Source organism: Diprion similis, chromosome 2, assembly GCF_021155765.1.
Source record: "Diprion similis isolate iyDipSimi1 chromosome 2, iyDipSimi1.1, whole genome shotgun sequence".
In the NCBI taxonomy this organism is placed as follows: domain Eukaryota; kingdom Metazoa; phylum Arthropoda; class Insecta; order Hymenoptera; family Diprionidae; genus Diprion; species Diprion similis.
The window spans coordinates 658972-671566 of record NC_060106.1 but is presented as its reverse complement, the minus strand read 5'-3'; the positions used below and the strand labels follow the sequence as shown (position 1 = coordinate 671566).

Genomic DNA, 12595 nt, shown 5'->3' with positions numbered 1-12595 from the left:
TCCTCTAATTTCTCTTGTTATTGCTATTGTAATTTCTATCGTAATTTCTCTTGTAATTTCTATCGTAATTTTTCTTGTTATTTCTTTCATACCTGCTCTGTAATATTTCGCTATACTTGATTATTTGTAACTTCGCTTCAATTATCGAATTATCTAACTGACTTGTAATCCTTGCCTTCTCGATTATTTGCAATATCTTTTGTTTCTCGATTAACTATAATATCTTTTGCTTTTCGACTAACTATAATATCTCTTGCCCTCTTTTGCCAATTGCATTCTCGTATCTTCTATCTATTATCGTGCCTCATTATTGTTACACATTGCTGCGATTATTCTGTATTTCTATGTGATCATATTTTTCTCGCCATACTATGCTATTTGATTTGAATTGTAACCATTAGTTTAAGAACCTTAGATTGTGCATTGCATGCTAGCCTATTTCTCATCTGCTTTGTAAACTTGCTGATTGTTATACCGAGTAATAGTATCGCGATCACCTGCTTCATACCGCTAAATTACTTGAATAATTGTATTGCTACCGTGTTATCCTTGAATTTAACTTTCTCTCTGGCTGTACCTGAATTTCTCTGCTTGTCTTTTCAATACAATTGATACTATCACCATTTTCTTTGATATTGTGTTTTATCGAATTGGATACGACCCATCCCCTCTACCATTATCTTTACCTGCTGAGTGAGCTGTGCAAAACCCTCGTAAAATCTGATCTATTTCGTTTATATCGTATTCTCTAATTATCGTATCTCTGACGCTACTGCGTCTGGCGCCCAACACTTATCTCTTTTCCTAATTATCGTTTTATTTAGTGATCAGGTCAGTAACTGCGCCGTAGGGTAGCGTTATTATTCCTCCCTCAGAATCATCTCTATTCTCCCTTTTGAATGATGATCACGTTGCAGTAGATACTTGGCTATACTTTTCTCATGAAAATTAGAATTTTGTTAGAAGCCTAATACACGTAGAAGAAATTCTTCCACAGCTCGTAGAGTTGACAAAAAATTCATTAAAAAACCACATGTATAAGAGATTTCGAATAAATAATATTATTGATAGAGGGGAAAATATGAATTTGTGTAATCAAAATGAGAAAACAAAAATTGAAGATATCGAAGTATATTTTTATAAAGTGAGCTCTTCTGAAGGCATAGATTAATCGTTGACCATGAGAACCACACTTAAGTCATTCGAAATTCCAATTCAAAAGTGATTCAAGTTTTATTCTGAGCATGAAATCTTGTGAAAAAAAAAAACATTTGGCATTTCGGCACCCAGCGATCACCAGATCACCAACTTGTGGAGATGGGATAAGATTACAGTGTCCGAAAGGCAGAAAACGGAGTCTGACGGGGGGAAGTAGAATAGCAGGCCTATCTTTACCCGCTATCTCTTTACTGCGAAACAATTCCAACGATGAACGGATAGTTTGTCGGATCCCTCTTAATTCAGGTTCAATCGTTAGTAAGATACTTCAGTGTAAAAGCACAAATGAAATCGAGTCTTGATCAGAAATCTACGTAGTTATGTTCGGTAAATTTCACTTATATGACATTTAAAATTGTGTAAAAGAACATAGTTATGAATAGTTTTGTTAACGTTTACCGGTATATTTCAATACTGGAATTTTCAGAAATCTCTGCATCTGCAAGGACAGCATACTTCACATCCGTTGATCCATCGTCAGGATGATAATTAGCCAATAAACACTCTATCAGTTCATGGCAGTATTCTTCAGCTCTGTTCTTCGCCAAAATCTGAAATAAATTCTTTGGATGTACAATGTGAATTAATAGGACTATGATCTCAAAAAAATCAAAACGGGGAGAAATCGGAATATTTCTAAAATGACCCATCTACCATAGTACAGTACATTGCTTAATGAAGAGGCCATTTCGGCCTTTTCAGACCGAGCTACGCTATGCAAAAAGACTGTTGTCTCCTTATTGCGAACGATTTTTTATGTAACAAGAGTATGTCATGCGTTTTTTTGCAAAGCATGAAATCACGGTTAGGGTCGCATAATGTCTCTGGAACAACCACTTTCGAGTCCAAGGAGTAAAAAGTTGTATTTTCAGTACTCCGTGCGTGCGCATTTGCAGACTCACTCGACCGTCATAAAAACGGGTACTTTGTGTACGGAAAACACGCATAGAAAACCGCGTGAAACAGCCACGTTATATGAATATCTTTGAAATGGTATTTACAGTTTCGTGAGTTGTGAAATTGGATTGGATCAGTATTGATTGAATGTAATGATATAAACGTATTCTGATGCAAATGAACTGGATCACATAGGTCTGTGTTTAAAAAGGTTTTTTCAATTGATCCGGAATCGTCAAAGATTATTACACAGAAATACCCAAAGCTTAGTTTTTGTCACGAGACTGTTATTAATATTTGTAAAGTCTCATACAAAGAAAGTCTGTAAACCTAACATAACTGATTCCATGTATTTTCATCGCATGTATAGGTCATGACTAGGACTTTAACCCTTATAGTTTATAAGGCAGATTTTCAGATGATTCCGAGAAAATCGAGTCCTGAAAAGTCAGACATGTTCATATACTTTGTGTGTTCCAGCAGTAATAATACAAGGGGCATTCTGCGCACAGATTCCTGTTACCGGCACTTACCGACATCTTCCCTCGACTCAAACCCTTCTCCGCGATGACGTCACAGTCCGCTGTACCGACCGAAGATCAAAATGACGCTACCTATTGATCGACCGAAGGTTCAACCTTATCGCCAGTGTTATCAGCCGAAGGTCAAAGATATTAAATTGATACTTGCCTCCATATCCGTGAGTACATGCATAAATTATCCAAGCAGTGGCAGTCGATCAACACGGGCGTAAAGTGAGTGCGAGTACAACTTCCAATACACGGTCGTAGGAAAAATCCTTGTTGTAGTTGTAATGGTTAGCACACGTACACAATAGGAGAAGAACAGAGGCTATAACCCAGTTGATTGATACGTTCACCTCACGATTAGAAAATATTTCGATATTAGAGAATCAACTGCCCATCGGAATGGGATAGAAATTTGACATGCGGAAACTTTTCATAAAATACCTTCGTAAACTGCCCCTTCTTAGTCGTTATGTCATAAACCAAGAAGATTCGCAGAAAGTAGGAGCTGGCTCGATTGTAAGTCGGCATGTAGAAGGTAAGAAAGTCATCAAAGATCACTTTTTTAGTGTGAAAATAACCATTATGAGCATGTTTTTTCGGGTAAGAGATGTATTTTGGTGATATTCACTTACCCCAAATCCAAGCGCAAAGTCAACATTCTGTTAGAGTAACCATTGATAGCTAGAACAATGGGTGGTGTAAAAATCGAGGCGACGAGGAAAAAACCAAGTATTCGGATTCCATGTTTTGGCCAACGGTAAAGTGGATGCATGACAATTGGAGATATCCAAAAGAGTTGCATATCAGCAGCCAAGTACCAGATGTGGGGTAAACACTGCAATTTTCGACATCTCGTGAGCATGAAGTAATCAGATTTACCAGGATAATAAATATCGAACTGACGGCTAATACTATTTCTGATTTGTACCAACAACAAAGAAACTCCATGGAAATACCCAAAAACATTCAAGATACTCTAGGAAATCCACGATTTCATCAGTATCTCATAGACGCTTTATAGATGCGGGTGTTGTAAAGTTTATCAACGTTCTTACGTTTCATGAAACCTCTGAACCGAACAAAATCAACGGTACGTTTTGATTTAGCAAAGGCGTGGACCAATACTTACAATTTTTTGCGAATTCACCAAATTCTGAAGGTACAATGAATTGACCCACCAATTTTCTTGTCAACTTTCTATGCCTCTAACGAACAAAGTATTCCAGAGGGGGCCATTTCCAAAGCTATCTGCAAACAACGAAACGGACAACAGAACGATGCCTAAGGATGGCATGAGTCTACAAGTAAACTACAAATACTGACACAAGTGAAAAAGAGTTATGTCTCATCTGTCTCTTCTGATTATACGCAGAATGATACATTACACCCCGAATGGATTGTGGAACAAAAGCGTGCATTGCACATCCTTAGCGTAAGCAGAGGTCGATCATTTTGACTCAAAGTTTTCACAATACACCTGAGATAACGATAAAGGTAGAGTAGTGGCCAATTGATTTGTCTTCCCGATTTCATGGCTTTAAAACGCAGGTAAGCCTTGAGAAATCCGCTTATTACAAAGAAGGTCTCGACAGCAAATGGAGCGGGCTCAATGTACAAAGATGCCCATGAATTTAACCACTGAGGATCAATTGTGACAATATTATTGTCTCACTTGGAGTGACGGTAGATATGAATAATACTATCCTCTAGTGTTAAAAATCATTTCTGCTGAAATGTAAATCACATACTCCGAAGAGTATTCAACATTATAGCAGTGTCCTGTATTCGGCTGAAAGCATTTTTGTCGTATTACTTCGATGACAAAGCAGCCGTCGAATGTTGGAGCAAGTATGATCACTACTGCATATTAGGTGTACCGTTCAACTTACTTCGTTAAATTCAAGTCCATTCACAACTGGCCTGATAAACAGCAGAATACAACCATGAGCCAGTATAACCCAGCACATTCTCAGAACTCTAGATACCTTGGATCGATTGCAGCGTGTCCGGTTCTACTTTTGTGCTTAACACATCGAGTGCGTTGGTGTACAGCGAGAATTTCGCCAATGTATTCATTGACGTCGATGCCTCTGTCGGCTTGTATCTTCTCGCTAAGTCGCGAATGGTGCAACCGATCATGAATACGGCAACGGCCGAGAACAAAATTCTAAAAGCAATTCACTGGTTTCTTTAATGGGTTAAACGAGATTGTTCTCTGAAACCATATGTAATACCAACTTACAGTATAGAAAGTTCTCCAGCACTCAAGTCAACAGATTCCACTTGCGCACAGGACGCTTCACTAGCTGCTAATTCTAGGTCACTGAAGCCTTGTGTTTTCGCGATGGTGGCATTGATGATTTGCTCGACACGGGTCTCATTGCACGACAATGGAACACAAAGTGATGACAAAATGCAAAGTACTTCCACACTATTGAGCACAGCTGACGTAGGAGACATCGAACCCAGAGAAACCATGCAGTGCTTACCCCGGATACTGACGTGGTTATATTTCTCATTGACGCACTCGTCGTTCGTTCAGACGTCTCTAAAGTTTCCTTTCATAAGCCCTGATGGAAAACTCGACGATGCATCCAACACTATCATAGAGAACAGAATCACTACTAACTGCATAATTACACAGGGGTTTATACATTTTGTATGAGGCGAACTTTAGCATATGGAGTCACTCCTTTACTTCGGAGATAACAGAGCATTCTTCATGCTTGAAATTTGAAAAAGTTGTTTCTTGAAATGCCCCTGAAAATTATTAGTTTGCTTCTTACTTTGAAAAGCCCATTCTTGACCAGACTCGATGGCTTCTATCAATCCTTCGACTTCATCCGCACAGGAAGATTCAGTGGTATGGCGAATCGATTTCAAACCTTCTATCGATGGCCCTCGTGAAGATCTCATAATCCGTTTGACCCACATCCTGCTTTTGTCCGAACCATGGATGGATGTAACCGTATTCATAGACGCGAAGGTCAAACTTTGTGTCGACGTCACGAACAGTACGGCCACAAGTATGTTAAGATGCGAAAACATCTCGCCTTCGCAGTTGGTTGATTTCGAGAAGAATGATCGAACCCAGGATTTTCTCCAGACTGTACAGTCAATGATTGCAGAAAATAAAGCAACTGGACGGGAGAAACAACTTTGGGAAGAACCTGAATACAGTATAGTTGAAACATTAGAATGAATTCAACACGAAGAAACGCATTAATAGCGTGCGTGTGTTGCGTCAGCACCAACATCTCAGATGTAAATGTGACAGGTCAAACCGAAGGTCACTACACATTATCATATATCAAGTACCATCTGACTGAATTAATGCATCCGTTATTATATCGGCATACTGTTTCTTGATAATCTGGTCGTCTTCCGAGTTTTCATAATTCTTGTCAAGTTCGAATGATGTTGCTGTAAATTCAAGTTACTTTGAATTACAGTTGCAGCGTGTTAGTCCGTGAATAAGACATTGAAGGTCATATTACCTCGTAGTACTTGGTACCTGGTGGGTTCCGTCCTACTGGAGTTGAATCGCAGTTGCACCCAGATTTCGCGGTGTAGTTACGAAGTTTCGATACCGTTTTTTTTGATACTGTATTTTTGCCATCATTGCATGTTTCAAATAATATCAACATACCACCGAAAACTCACTGGAATAAAAGTTTGCTCTGTTCAATGAAAACAATACTTTAATTTTCAATTACTTTGTATCCATAACCCAAAATAAAAGTAAAAACAAAAGAGGGGCAAGACTTGAGCCCAGATCGCCAGTGTGCTAGTCACCGATCTGACGAACTGCAACACGCTCGCTTGCTCGCCTGCTGTCAAATGTCAGAGGTATGTTTGGTGCGAAAGGGTGGCTCCGGGATATTTTTTCCGAAACTAAGGCTTAATGAACAAAGTAGTGTCATACTACAAAGCTCATTTTCCGCTCACTGTAGCTTCGAGCGATCGCTCAAAAACCACTTCTTATATGCTTTACTCAATGAATTATTGTTTCACTCTGACGCATTTTGTACGGATTGTAGATTGTGCTTGATGAGGGCCGTGTGACTCGATGCCCTCACTTAACAGAGTCACGAGTGTTTGTACTCTTTGGTTTATCAATTCACATATTAATTTGGAATTGAAAGTATACGTTCACATCAGAAAATAGACGTCAAGTTGATTGAGTGGGTATACATTCCGGCCTTATCGTGTGAGATTTTCTTCGAATTTCGCACACATGTTATACATAGGGTTGAATATCTTGATGTGGAGTGAATCATACTTTTTAGAATAGGCTGAGTAGCCAGACGGCGTCGTACAATCTTAGATTGTAAAAATTCCAGGGGGAGGAGGGCGAACGTGAACTTGGTATTTTTTTTTCTATCAAACAGCGAATTTTTCCATCGGCATCCGAAAAGGCATCAAATTTCACGTCGAAATTAGAGTACTCATCTACGCATCACCTCAACTGGTGAGGAAATACGATCCGGTCAAGTTGATACAGAGTGAGGTACCAGTAAATCATGAATAAACATTCATGAATAATATACGATGGAAACAAACTAAGCGCCCTTCATCTAAGTTATAGATGTCACGTAGAAATCTATTCCTACAACTTTCGATATTAGAATACTTGCGTCCTCGAATATTTTCATGGAACGAATAATCCGCGAGTTACCGCTTTACCTGACCTTGATGGCTCCACTTACAAAAAATTGGATACCTGAGCATCTTATATTGGCCGAGAAAGAAGCTTGTATTTTTGAAACCGTTGGAAACTTTTGTATTGTGTAAAACGTAAATCAAAAAGCAAGCCCGTAGTGTTTGTTGATCCAAAAAATTTCTTCGGCACTAGGTATGAATTGAGTATGCAATTTTACTGTGAAAGCAGTGCGCGGGGGGCTTTGACATGTGATATCACGTGCTTGGTGACAGAAGATCGTAAGCGCTGAAAATACGATTCTACTGGCAAAATGTCGCAATTAATTTTTTTTTTTTGCATTTATTCCGGAGACGTCGAAAATACATAGATCCATCCAAATGAGCAAGCAAAAAACGTAAGTACAAACTGTCGTATGTTACGACACGATCTTTTATCTTTCTTACTATCATTCTCTTAATCATACTTATTGATAACAGAGAGACAAATCAACCGAGAATTGTGCATTTTTATCCTCACAGTTTGTAATGAATAATTTTTATTCATCTATAGATTTTCACCACTCCTGAATAGAAAACAGAGTTGAAAAAAAACACACTCGACCTTTCGTCTTCAGCAAACTCATCGGAACGACAGAAATTCTTTCTCTCTCCATTGAATCGCGTGAAAAACATTCTAAATGCGAGGATCTGATGAAATTTCCGAATTTGAGACGTAAAAACGGAAGGTCATACGTACGCATGTGCAACGAATCAAATTTCCGACCAAAGAATCTTCCACACAATGTGATAAAATTGCATAATTTTACGTGATCACCTACTCTAGGCATCGTTCATCGAGACGACGTCCGGAATTTGGAATTGAATACGAATGGAAAAAAAAGACTTTTCAATGTTATTTCTATGAAACTGTATTCAGGTTCTTCCCAAAGTTGTTTCTCCCGTCCAGTTGCTTTATTTTCTGCAATCATTGACTGTACAGTCTGGAGAAAATCCTGGGTTCGATCATTCTTCTCGAAATCAACCAACTGCGAAGGCGAGATGTTTTCGCATCTTAACATACTTGTGGCCGTACTGTTCGTGACGTCGACACAAAGTTTGACCTTCGCGTCTATGAATACGGTTACATCCATCCATGGTTCGGACAAAAGCAGGATGTGGGTCAAACGGATTATGAGATCTTCACGAGGGCCATCGATAGAAGGTTTGAAATCGATTCGCCATACCACTGAATCTTCCTGTGCGGATGAAGTCGAAGGATTGATAGAAGCCATCGAGTCTGGTCAAGAATGGGCTTTTCAAAGTAAGAAGCAAACTAATAATTTTCAGGGGCATTTCAAGAAACAACTTTTTCAAATTTCAAGCATGAAGAATGCTCTGTTATCTCCGAAGTAAAGGAGTGACTCCATATGCTAAAGTTCGCCTCATACAAAATGTATAAACCCCTGTGTAATTATGCAGTTAGTAGTGATTCTGTTCTCTATGATAGTGTTGGATGCATCGTCGAGTTTTCCATCAGGGCTTATGAAAGGAAACTTTAGAGACGTCTGAACGAACGACGAGTGCGTCAATGAGAAATATAACCACGTCAGTATCCGGGGTAAGCACTGCATGGTTTCTCTGGGTTCGATGTCTCCTACGTCAGCTGTGCTCAATAGTGTGGAAGTACTTTGCATTTTGTCATCACTTTGTGTTCCATTGTCGTGCAATGAGACCCGTGTCGAGCAAATCATCAATGCCACCATCGCGAAAACACAAGGCTTCAGTGACCTAGAATTAGCAGCTAGTGAAGCGTCCTGTGCGCAAGTGGAATCTGTTGACTTGAGTGCTGGAGAACTTTCTATACTGTAAGTTGGTATTACATATGGTTTCAGAGAACAATCTCGTTTAACCCATTAAAGAAACCAGTGAATTGCTTTTAGAATTTTGTTCTCGGCCGTTGCCGTATTCATGATCGGTTGCACCATTCGCGACTTAGCGAGAAGATACAAGCCGACAGAGGCATCGACGTCAATGAATACATTGGCGAAATTCTCGCTGTACACCAACGCACTCGATGTGTTAAGCACAAAAGTAGAACCGGACACGCTGCAATCGATCCAAGGTATCTAGAGTTCTGAGAATGTGCTGGGTTATACTGGCTCATGGTTGTATTCTGCTGTTTATCAGGCCAGTTGTGAATGGACTTGAATTTAACGAAGTAAGTTGAACGGTACACCTAATATGCAGTAGTGATCATACTTGCTCCAACATTCGACGGCTGCTTTGTCATCGAAGTAATACGACAAAAATGCTTTCAGCCGAATACAGGACACTGCTATAATGTTGAATACTCTTCGGAGTATGTGATTTACATTTCAGCAGAAATGATTTTTAACACTAGAGGATAGTATTATTCATATCTACCGTCACTCCAAGTGAGACAATAATATTGTCACAATTGATCCTCAGTGGTTAAATTCATGGGCATCTTTGTACATTGAGCCCGCTCCATTTGCTGTCGAGACCTTCTTTGTAATAAGCGGATTTCTCAAGGCTTACCTGCGTTTTAAAGCCATGAAATCGGGAAGACAAATCAATTGGCCACTACTCTACCTTTATCGTTATCTCAGGTGTATTGTGAAAACTTTGAGTCAAAATGATCGACCTCTGCTTACGCTAAGGATGTGCAATGCACGCTTTTGTTCCACAATCCATTCGGGGTGTAATGTATCATTCTGCGTATAATCAGAAGAGACAGATGAGACATAACTCTTTTTCACTTGTGTCAGTATTTGTAGTTTACTTGTAGACTCATGCCATCCTTAGGCATCGTTCTGTTGTCCGTTTCGTTGTTTGCAGATAGCTTTGGAAATGGCCCCCTCTGGAATACTTTGTTCGTTAGAGGCATAGAAAGTTGACAAGAAAATTGGTGGGTCAATTCATTGTACCTTCAGAATTTGGTGAATTCGCAAAAAATTGTAAGTATTGGTCCACGCCTTTGCTAAATCAAAACGTACCGTTGATTTTGTTCGGTTCAGAGGTTTCATGAAACGTAAGAACGTTGATAAACTTTACAACACCCGCATCTATAAAGCGTCTATGAGATACTGATGAAATCGTGGATTTCCTAGAGTATCTTGAATGTTTTTGGGTATTTCCATGGAGTTTCTTTGTTGTTGGTACAAATCAGAAATAGTATTAGCCGTCAGTTCGATATTTATTATCCTGGTAAATCTGATTACTTCATGCTCACGAGATGTCGAAAATTGCAGTGTTTACCCCACATCTGGTACTTGGCTGCTGATATGCAACTCTTTTGGATATCTCCAATTGTCATGCATCCACTTTACCGTTGGCCAAAACATGGAATCCGAATACTTGGTTTTTTCCTCGTCGCCTCGATTTTTACACCACCCATTGTTCTAGCTATCAATGGTTACTCTAACAGAATGTTGACTTTGCGCTTGGATTTGGGGTAAGTGAATATCACCAAAATACATCTCTTACCCGAAAAAACATGCTCATAATGGTTATTTTCACACTAAAAAAGTGATCTTTGATGACTTTCTTACCTTCTACATGCCGACTTACAATCGAGCCAGCTCCTACTTTCTGCGAATCTTCTTGGTTTATGACATAACGACTAAGAAGGGGCAGTTTACGAAGGTATTTTATGAAAAGTTTCCGCATGTCAAATTTCTATCCCATTCCGATGGGCAGTTGATTCTCTAATATCGAAATATTTTCTAATCGCGAGGTGAACGTATCAATCAACTGGGTTATAGCCTCTGTTCTTCTCCTATTGTGTACGTGTGCTAACCATTACAACTACAACAAGGATTTTTCCTACGACCGTGTATTGGAAGTTGTACTCGCACTCACTTTACGCCCGTGTTGATCGACTGCCACTGCTTGGATAATTTATGCATGTACTCACGGATATGGAGGCAAGTATCAATTTAATATCTTTGACCTTCGGCTGATAACACTGGCGATAAGGTTGAACCTTCGGTCGATCAATAGGTAGCGTCATTTTGATCTTCGGTCGGTACAGCGGACTGTGACGTCATCGCGGAGAAGGGTTTGAGTCGAGGGAAGATGTCGGTAAGTGCCGGTAACAGGAATCTGTGCACACAATGCCCATTGTATCACTACTACCACCCATAGCAGGAAGTCCGTAGCTTTGCAGATAATTACTGTGTTTCATAAGCGTGATTTCTGTCCATGTCTGGTACCACATATCGGTCAGTAAAATAGAAGTCAAGGAAGGACAGACAAGCTCAGTTTATACAAAGAAGGAATACGAGTTAAGGCCAAAGTTCAGTGCGCTTTGTAGCTATGGGAAAAATCGATCCCAAAAGGTTCATATTTTTTTTTTCTCTTCAATTTTTCTCCTGATCGTGGAGGACTTTCTCTGACGACCAGAAATTTATAACAAGTTTCGAAAGTCTATTTTCCGACTGACTGAAGATATTGTTACAAAAAGTGAAATCACCCGCTCTACCCCCCTTTTATAATGATCCAGTAGCCAGCATCTGGGAACCCTCAGATGTTATTAAAAGAATAAAATTGCTGTGTAAACAGGTATTATTGTAAAACGCAGTCTTGTTTTGGACTTTGACTGAAGCACACGCATATTTTTCATCAAAAACCTTCTCCTCAAGATTCTCTCGCGTTTGTGACGCCTTTGATTTTTAGCCATTGGACTCACGAACTCTTATACCTCACGAAATACCCCAACGTTTCAGTGGTGCCAGAAGTGGGATCTTCGAGTTTGACGGCTTAGAATCAGCGCGTCTAGGAGTTCTTACAGCTCCAGAGGCCGCCGGTCCCGTGACTGCGGAGACCCCCGCCGTAACATCTCAGGCAACCACTGTCTCCGCCGCAGACCTGCTAAAAATCTTACATGATCAACAAGAAGCGGCTGCTTAACAACAGCAGCAGCTGTTGAGTTTGTTGCAGGAACAACGAGAACAACGCCGGTTAGATCGTTGAGACCCAAGAACGATCGCGCTGGTTTGACCGTAAGGCCCAGGAATGATTGGAGTACAAGTAGCACGAGCTATTCCAGATCACGGTGACGGCTCTACAGGCAGTGAGGGAGCCTGCTGCTTCCCCACGAGATTCCCTCGTTCCCACTCCTAGATTCACTCAAAACTCAATTTCCGCTGTTATCCTAAGGTCTGTTCCTTTTACTAGAGTGATGGGAGACTCTCCGATTCATAAGCCTAAAATAATGCAGGAGGTCGTCTTTCCCGAACCCCAGGCTCAAATTTCTCATTACCATTTGAATAACCAAAGAAATCTGG

General features: G+C 40.0%; 2 pseudogenes; one reads left to right on the top strand and one right to left on the bottom strand.

Annotated features, from left to right (window-relative positions):
- Positions 1–2725: 2725 nt before the first annotated feature.
- On the bottom strand, positions 2726–5693 carry LOC124416170 (annotated as a pseudogene).
- A 2652-nt stretch (positions 5694–8345) lies between these two features.
- Positions 8346–12218, top strand: LOC124416168 (annotated as a pseudogene).
- Positions 12219–12595: the final 377 nt, after the last annotated feature.